General features: G+C 40.9%; 1 pseudogene; it reads right to left on the bottom strand.

Moving 5' to 3' along the window:
- Nucleotides 1-2,161: 2,161 nt before the first annotated feature.
- Nucleotides 2,162-4,874, bottom strand: LOC105354828 (uncharacterized; annotated as a pseudogene).
- Nucleotides 4,875-10,156: the final 5,282 nt, after the last annotated feature.

Below are 10,156 nucleotides of genomic sequence, written 5' to 3'. Positions count from 1 at the left end.
TAAAAGAGTGTAGGACAAATGCAAGTCTAAGAATGCTTCCAGACATATGGTACTTTCCTGTTGCTTATTTATTTATTTATTTATTTATTCTTGTCCCTCTCAGCTAAATGTAACTATGTTAGATGTTTACATTTTATTTTGCAAAGCAACTATTTTTGGGTTTAAAACTAGTAGCTGTGAAAGTTCATCTTCTTCGGTTTGTAGATGCATTGAAATTGTTAAAAAAAAATGATTTTAAAAAAAGGGTGCCTACTCCATGGTTTTGCAAATTCTGATTAAATTCATAACGTGAAACTTTTTTTTTCTTTTAAAGTCAAGCTTATAATCAGAGCCTTTTTGCAAACCGTGGGCCTTTAGCTAAAGCTGCTAATGGACTAATGTATTGGTGATTGTCCTTTGATCTAAAGCTATGGACACACAAGGCACGTGATGTTAACGAACACCTAAACATGGATTCTCAAACGTGCAGTTAGCCCATGGTGTTCATACTGGACAAGCAGGGAGGGCTTTCCTCTCTCTTTTCTTTACTAGCATTGTCCGCCGCCTACAGTTGGAAGAGGTTTGGTGCAAAATGTTGAAGTGTTGCAAGCTTTAATAAATAAACATCAAATGAACAAGGGAACCTTAAAAAAATGTCAAATAACAGTTCACCTGATATTGAATAACTAAACAAAAGATTAAAAACATAGAGGGCAATTGGCTGAATGAGCAAAGCTGTCGATAATCAGTAACTTAAACCAGGAGAAACTGTAACAAAACATGACAAGAATCAAGAAAACAACACAACAAAAAAACAATCTAAAGGGAAACATCCCTATATAGCATGTCTTAATTGAGTCACCTTTGAATTTGACTACTGATGTCCTTCATTTCCCAAGTACCATAACCACAAAACTGAAAGAACAAAAGTGAAACTGATGTAAAATTCAGGCTGAATTGGATTGGAACATACCAAACCAAGAAAATGCTAGAATTTACTTTTTTTTCGCATTTCCCTACATTCTGCCTTGGGTGGGCAGTGATTCTGAACAGACTCTATGTAAATAAAGTCAAGTAAATTGAATTGCACTTAGTTTCAGGCTGATGGCATATTTAATGGAGCCTCCAATGCAGCCCACAGCAGAGATGGACATGGCAGATTTACAGCCGTCCTGTCATCTACAGCCATCATTTTTGCAAGTCGATTTCTTTTAAAGTAAATCAACCAATGACTAAGAGTTTAGTGTAGTTATTTATTTATTTATTTTTACATATTTTTCTTTTCTATTTATCTGTATTTGATGTTACAGGCTTGGATTTTCACACGCGTTTAATTTAAGTAGAGTTGGATGGTCAGTACTACAGCCCTAAACATTCTCTCAGAAATTAAATGAGCTGTTATATTTAGTGCCAAAATAAACATTTTTTTCAATTTTACCCTAAAAATGAGAAAAAAGAGTAGGGAACCAGAATGGCATGATAAAAAAGTTGTCTGTTGATCGCAGACATTGGGAAGTAAATGCTCAGAACTCATCATTACAGGCACGATATAGTTTAGAAGCACATGAGCCGAGGAGGCTTTGATCACTGACTTTCAGAGACACGTGTGCAGCATCTGTCCAACAATGGTCACACAGTGTTGGGCCACTTGGAGTCATCTCACAGGCATCCGCAAGCACAGATGTCAAAACAGGATTACAGGCCTTCAAGCCAAACTGGCCACATGCTGCTCTGTCTTCACAGAAGCAGCTGAGCAAATGGGTTGAATTCTGGCGGCTTTCTGGGGTTAGAAAAGTTAGAAATTTACAGGAATTTCAGTTTTTCAGATGGAATTGTCGAATCCAAATGCTTTATTTTCAGAATTTATTATGTCCGTCTCTTTTTGCTCAAATCAGCCTAAATTGGGTCTGAAATGACAACAAGTCCTGGATTGCTCTATTATTATTTTTTATTTATTTAGAATCATTTATTTATTTTTTGCTGTGGACTCCCATGCAGATAAATTTACCTTAAAGCATGGAAACATGCTCATAACTGAAATTCTGGAAATGCTTAGCTGAGTTAAAAACAAAATTAAATCAATTTCAATGTTCCAGAATTCATTAGTAAGTAACTAAATACACCAACTGGTGCAGCTCGGACACATCCTCAGTGACCCGAAACACCTTGGGGTGTTTCGGGTCTTAGATCATAATACACCCTCACCTGGGCGACCCAGCCGGGGGTGATCAGTCCCCAGCTTGTGTCCGAGCAGCGCTACACCACAAATCTGCCCTCTTGATCCACAGCCACCTAGAGGCTCTTTCTGCTGCCTCACTGATGGTTTTGGTGGCTTTTCTCTCCTGCAACCCTCAAATACCCAGGAGCTTGAGTACTCTGTGCATGGATTGCCCTGGGAAACCCCTGCAGCCCACTTCAAATGGCTCATAACGTGCCCTCCAGCCACTCATCTTACAGGCTTCCACCAGTTCCAAGTATCTGGCTCTCTTCCGCTCGTTGGCCTCGCACATCCGATCTTCCCAGGGTACTGTAAGTTCCAGCAGCACCACTTGCTTTGTGGCGTCTGATGTTAAAACCAGGTCTGGCCTGAGGGAAGTCTCTGCGATGTGCTCTGGAAACTTAAGCTTTCTCCCCAGGTCCACTTGTAATCTCCAGTCCCGAGCTGATGCTAGCAGCCCAGTTGAGATCTTACGCTCTGCTTGTGGTTTCTCTCCTGCCCTGACAAAAGTAATATTGCACTTCTCTGGGAGCTGGTGTTTGCTTTGCTGAATTCCTGTGCAGATGGTGGCAGCCACTGCCCTCAAAACCTGGTCATGACGCCATGTATACCTTCCTTCTCCCATGGCAACAAAGCTGTAGCCATGCGCCTTGCTGGCGCATGGCTACAGCTTTGTTGTAACGATCTTCTTCCACCTCTGTATGGATCTCTTCCTGCACCAGCTGCCGTCTCTCCCTCCCTTTGGCTCTGTCGAATTTCGGTCTTGAGTGGCTTCCAAGACCTGCTCTACCCACTGCCACATTGCCAAGCAAGACACTGTGTCTCAGCCTGGCTTCTGCACGAGCAACTGCCTCTTGAGCCTGCCACTTCTTTCCGGTTTGCACCATGATGCCTGCAGAGGAGACTCTGGTGTCCTGCTCTGGTGACTTTGAATTCTTCTATCAGGCTTGTGAAGGGGAGTTGCAGCTTGTTGGAACGGCCATAGCTATACTACTTAAGCTCCTTGGCAGGCCCAGCCATCTGCGCAGAAACTGGGTGATGTTACGTTCAAAGCTCTCCACGCTGGAAATTCATATATCAGTGATGGCCACAAGAGTCTTGGTAGAATGCCATACTGATATATCCATGCTTTGAACTTTCCTGGAAGACCCGACTTGTCCACCACTGCTAGCCAGGTTTTCAGCTCTTTGTGCATTGTCTCTACTGCTGCCTTATCCTTCAGTGTGGCGTCAAAGACTTTCCCCAGGCTCTTCACTGGTTGTTCTGACACTGAGGGAATTAGGACTCCATCCAAGTGGAAACGGAACTTCTCCACCACTTTTCCTTTCCTCAGAACAAGGGACCTTGATTTAGCTGGCTTAAACACCATTCTTGCCCAAGCCATAAGCCTCTCAAGCCCTTGGAGGAGCCAACGACATCCTGGCACTGATGTAGATGTGACAGTCAAATCATCCATGAAGGCACGAATTGGTGGTTGGCGTGTGCCTGATCTGGATAGTGGACCCCTACATTCTGCTTCAGCTGCTTTGACCAGCATGTTCATCGCAAGGGCAAACAGCACCCCTGATATGGTACAACCTGTGAAGATGCCTTTCTCCAGACGGTGCCATGCGGATGTTACTGAGCCTGATGTGAATCGCAGACAGAAACTGCTGTAGTAATCCTGCACCAGATCTCTGATCTTCTCCGGAACGTGATATGTGGTCAGGGCCATTGCCACCAGCTTGTGCGGAATGGATCCATAAGCATTAGCAAGATCAAGCCAAATGACTGACAGATCTCCTCGATTTTCTCTTGCCTCTCGGATCAACTGGGTAACAACTCCTGTATGCTCTAAGCAGCCAGGCATGCCTGGAACCCCTCCTTTCTGCACTGTGGTGTCAATGTACTGATTTCTCAGGAGGAATTCAGTCAGCCTGTTTGCAAGAATCTTGAAGAATATCTTGCCTTCCACACTGAGCAAAGAAATGGTGCGAAACTGTGTGATGTCACTAGCATTCTCTTCCTTCGGTATCCAGACACCTTCTGCATGTCTCCACTGCGTGGGTATCTTCCCTCTCCGCCACACTGATCTAATGATTTTCCACAGCCTTGCCAGTAGTCTTGGGCAGCTTTTATATACTCTGTATGGCACTCCGCTGGGCCCAGGGGCCGCACCAGCTCGTGCAGCTTTGATTGTTTCTCTCACTTCGGCCATGGAGGGTTCTTTGGTGTTAAAATGGATAGAGGGCTCTCGTGGTCTGATAAGCTCCCTACAGTGTGGGAGATTTTCCTCCCTTCTCTCTTCACTGTAAGTGTCACTAAGACTAAGGTGCTGGTTAATTTCCTCCTCTGAGCACACAAGACTCCCGCTGCGCTTCTGTCCTAACAGCTGTTTGGTAAATCCAAATGGATTTGCTATGAAAGCAGTCCGCTTGAGGGCTTTCTCTCTGGCTCTTCTCCTATGACACTCAGCACGTCTTAGGGAGATGAGCCTCTTCCTCAAGATGATCCGGAGCTCAGTCAGGGTTTCTTTGTCCTCCTCTCTTGCGTTCATAAACTGTTGCTTTAGGGCCTTCAGCTCTTTCCGTAGCTTGCCAATCTCAGCCTCACGCCGGTTTGGGCGAGTCGGGCGCCGCGCCTTCGGTTGTTTGATGCCAAACCTCTCTGCACCAATGTTCATAATCAGCGTACACATCCACTGTAGTCGCTGATCGACTCCTCCTCTCGTCGTTGCTTCTAGGGCTGCATCCACGTCCTCATCAAACTGGCGCCACTCAATCTCCTTGTTTGCGGCAGGCCATAAGACTTGACGGTGTTCAGATGGTCTGCTAGGTGCAGGATGCAGGGCTTGGAGGTTCTGGACACTGTGGGGTGATTCCGGGACCTGCTCCTCCTCCGCCTTACCAGAAGTAGTGCTAAGCACTGACTCTGTGCGTTGCCTTGCTTGCTTACCCCTCGTGCAGCCCATCTTGGCCTGGTGAATCTTCAGACCCCTCAAGTTCTTACAGGACTTGCCGCAAAAGCAGGTTGCTCTCATTGTCGATAATCCAGTGCTAGTGTCTTGTACCGGGAAATCCGTCCGTGTGATATAATATAATAGAGTGTAATAGAGTTTTTTCTTCTGACATGAAATGCATTAAATCTAGTAATAGCCAGTTAGAATGGAAACAAAAAAAGCCTATAATTTAACAACAATATTCCAGCGACATGATAATGATCTGCAATTTATTATTTCACCAAGAAGCTTTGAATCATTTTGTTGACCTTTTCTTTTTAAATTACACCCACTTCTGGAGGAACAAAATAACAACTTTGTTTGCCAAGCTTATAATTTTACTTTTACAATTATTGCATTTTTTAAAATAAAGTTAACTTTGTTAATAGGAAACCATATGTATTTATATCCTTTGTATAATTTGATATATTTAATTCTGATTTATTTATATGTTTGAAAGCAGTTTTCTTATTTTTCAAACCAATATAATCTTACTATTTTAAATTTGGAGAAATGCTGTTTGAAAAAGATTGATGTGATAACACAAATACGCTGGTCGGACCACAGGCTTTCTGATCTGCTCCATTTCTGATGCATCCACTTGTAGACGACTCCATCCATGTAGGGTGCTCTGCGCTGCTTTCTGCTCTGCAGAAACTATGTCCAAAAAAACAACACAGGTTTTATGCAGGTTTTACGGCATCATTGCAATTGAAAGACATCTGGAAACTGTTTTATGACCGTTCAAAAGATGATCAGAGTGGTTTTTTTATAAAATTAAACCATGGAATTTGAGGAGATTTACATACAAAGTGTCTTTTTAATATGTAAAGTATTTCATTTTTTGAGCTGACATATGGGAGCATCACTATATGAAACCGTTGAGTTTTCTGTAAATAAAATGATAAATGTGCAGCATACATTAAAGTATCTTGTTTTTTTTTGTCTATATGCATTTGGTAAATATTTGGATTTATTAAGCATTCTCAATGAGAAGACAGACAGAGAGGAAGACTAAAGAGAATAATACGTCATTTGTGAGGACCCGTTGAGCTTCCGGAAACTTTGATAAAGTGCGAGGCTTGGCGTTTCGATACGGCTGTTAATTAGTTCTCTCTCCCTTGTGGGGTCTGCCTGATTGAGCGACTAATGGTTTGCTTTAAAGTGCTGAAGGAACAAATGTGCGTGCGCTGCTTTATCAATTGAGCGCGTGCATGTGCTCCAGCCTGCTAATTTTTTTTGCATTTTTTTTCCGCTCGGCTTACTTCCTGATGCGACTGTGCCTGTGTCAGCATTTCCACACACAAGGATGAGATTGTTTCAGTGAGGTTGTGATGGCAGGGGATTGGCGCAGCTCGCCTTGACTGAAATAATCCAGTGTTTTCATTAAATTACTTGAAAGTGGATTAGATGGAAAATTCTCCAAACAGGGGTTGTGAGCTTCCTCAACACCTCAACATTGATGATGCTTATTAGAGGTCACTTTCAATTCAGCCTCTAAGACTGTACTGGTTATGGTGCAAACACAGCTACATTTTCATCTTTTTAAGATGTGTGTCTGGTCAAATTGGAGTATTATGTCATTTTATTTACAGAAATTAGGCATTAAATCCAAATGTACAATATGAAAATGTTCGAAAACAGACAATTTCTAACTGGAATATTTATTGTGAAAAACTCAACATCATAAATTAGTAATTTGACTGAAGTTGAAGTGAAACTTAAACTGGACAGCACACCAAGATAAAAATTGTGGTAAAAATCAGTACTTTTTCCTTTAAAACAAACTCTTTTTTTTTGTCATAAATCGATTTTTTTTTGTTCCCCATTGGCGCACAGTAAACCCACACAGATAACATGCTACTGCATCATTGAATACACAATAAACTTTCCTAATCAGGGTTTTAATGTTATCTGTGTACCAGGGAGCATTGGCAGGAAAGCAAGTGTGTCATAGTGGAATGAAAAACCGTCACGTTCTTTGATGATATTTTAAAAATGGAAACAAAATGCTGCTTTCTCTTTACTAGTTCAGGAGAACAACAGAGAATATGAATATCAGCCAATTTTGCATTAAAAAATGACAAAATGTAACTTAGTTGTAAATTGTAAATAGGAAAAATATATATAGTTATAACTTTAAGCAATCAACAAACTCCTTAAATTGTGTTGTGGTCAAGGACTAATAAAAAAAATAGAGATTTCCATTTTTAACTCATCTATCCATTTCTGTTTCTCACTGCAGTCATCGGGGAAAACCTCCTAATCTCCCAAATCCTGTTTCAATTTCTTAATGACCACATGGCACTATTCCTTTTTTTAAACTTCCACCACCTGTTCCTCTTTTCTTCCCTTGCCCTCCTCATCTTCCTCATCACTAGAGTAATCCTACACACACCCATCCTATGCTGAGTGAACAGAGTGCACAGGTTGTACTGAATTAGTGTGCTCCACCGTCCACTGTAACGCCGTGCTCCACTCTTCTCAGGAAAAAAGTGTTCACCAATGTCATCTACAATCATCATCATGATCATCTGTCCTCCTGCATTCCTGTTCACCAAACTCTCTTATTTTTTTTAAACTTTCATCTTTCAAAGGACATACTGTAGATGCCAAACGATGGCTGTCTGGTAATCTTTATGACAAAATTGGTGAGTGTTAATCTGTGTTGTGTAATTAAAATGCACATTTTTGCAGAACTATTGTTTTTAAAACTCCTGCTGTAATTTGTTACTACTGAAGTATTTAGTGCTTAATTAAGTTGGATGTAAATCAGACTTTTAAAATTAGAGAGAAATTAGTGATGAATTCTTTTTTCATTTATTTCAAAAGTTCATAACCAGACTGTTGAAAGTTTTTTTGGTATCCCTAAAGAAATGTGCTGTAGTTACTGCACAACAATTGCTGAATGTGATTGTGGGAAGCTCTGTAAGATTTTTTTCTGATTATTATAGAAGGATGAATCAGAATTTATTTCCTATTAGACTTTATTTTTTTAATTCAATGTAAACTTATATTTTATTTCAATTTCCCTTCCTCGTTGGTTGGGTTTGAGCCCAACACGGTTGATCATTTTAAAGAGGCTTTCTTGTTTATCATTGCCACCCAGCTTGAGCCTGATGGGAAGTTTTGTCCGGACCAGACAAGTGGAACTCTAAAAATGTTTTTGCTTTTCTTGATTGCATTTTGTCTTAAGAAGGCTTTGTGTCCATAAAAAAAGGAATAAGGCAACGCTTTAAAATTTCTGGATTTCATTTCAAACCTAGAAGTCTAGTTTAGTTACTGAAATGAAAGATAAGAAAATGCTTTTGAGTTTACAGTCATCAAAGTCATGTGTTAACGTAAATTCTTATTTGCTGCACGAGTTATTGGGTGTCTATTGGGCTCCAACTTTGGCTTCTGCATGCTTGCTCAAAGATGTTACAATGGTCTTAAACTCCAAAGGTGGAGGGTTAATGCCAAGCGACTTGTAACACTTTAAATGAAAAGATAAAACATTAGCCACATGCAGATTGACCTGTACGGGTGCGAAAGGATTCTGGGCTGTCTGGGGGATGTGTAGGGTTGTAGACAGGAAGGGCTGCCTCTTAAGGGGAGCACAGGTGTGTCTTCCAGTTCCCTAGAGGCTCATGCAGCCACCTAAAGACTGTTAAAAATGGAACGTGCGGTTGACGTAGCTGTGGTAAGATGAGCACAAAATATTTGTAAGGCTAATGTAAACTGCATGCACTTGTGACGCATATTGCAGAACACACACTCTTAGCTGCTGCACCTTTACTCACCCTAACCTGTTGTTTACGTCTTCATTGCGACCTGCTGGTCGCAGGTAAAAACAAAAGTGAGAATTTTTTCTCTGTGTGGCCTCACAGAGCGGTCTGCAATCTTGATAACTGGTGTGAGCCATATATGTTTGCCCTGTACAGCTTTGCCCATTTTTCACCTGCAGACAACCCATATCTAACCACAAGGACAGTTGTAACTAAGACGTGACAAGTAACCTAAGAGAGAAATGAAATCTCTCTATTCTGAACATAGTGTGTCATGGAAACCTCTTAAAGTCAAAGGAAAGTTTCCAGAGGAAAAAAAAGCAGTATTCCTTTAAAATGGCCTAGTGTCTTCTGCAAAATCCAACTTTATGGTGAGAATAACTCATCTATTGTTAATAATTTTTTTAAATAAATACTTGTTGTATTGAAAAAAATAATATTTATTTATAATACAGTTATATAAAATAAGGTGTTTGTTTTATCTTCTTTTAATTTCTGAACATCCTAAACCTGGTTTGCTGCCAGTCCCAATCCTGGTAGATGCAGTTTAATGAACAGCATTCAACAAATGGCTTTGTAGGTTCATCAAATAGATTAAAAACGATAGTTATATGAAGAGATTTGATGATAGCATGGTTTCTGTGTATTTTAGTGGCTCAGAGGAATTTGACAGCATAAACTCTCAGCACATCCACACTTGTAATATTCTACCTGGTCCTGATTTAGACTGTCTATATCTAATGAAAACAATCTTCCACTTTCGGCTTCTCCCATCAGGGGTCGCCACAGCGAACAAGTCGCATGGTAAATTTGGCAATGTTTTTTACGCCGGATGCCCTTCCTGACGCAACCTTCTCTAACCGGGCTTGGAACCGGCAGAGGTAGAGAAGGGAACAGGGAGCAGCCTGGAGTCGAACCCGGGTTTCACGGACGGAAGGCGCCGCAAACCAGCACGAGCTAAACTGGCTCCATTATCTAATGAAAACAATGATATTGCAATAAAAATTTCATCAAAAGGTGTAAAAAACACTTTAATCCCCAAAAAATTGCATTTTCTATCAAATCTTGAAGCAGTGGGCTTTACAGGATTAACATTGTATTTCAGACTCATTAAGTGGGATGTCTAAAAGCACAAATATTGTTTCCTCCAGTCTTTTTAGGGAGAAACCTGATTATGCTTCTTTCTAATGCAAATATTTGCTGTCCGATTTAAAA

The sequence above is a fragment of the Oryzias latipes genome, chromosome 9 (genome assembly GCF_053564925.1).
Source record: "Oryzias latipes strain Hd-rR chromosome 9, Olatipes_Hd-rR_3.1".
In the NCBI taxonomy this organism is placed as follows: domain Eukaryota; kingdom Metazoa; phylum Chordata; class Actinopteri; order Beloniformes; family Adrianichthyidae; genus Oryzias; species Oryzias latipes.
This window is presented reverse-complemented; position numbering and strand designations above follow the sequence as displayed.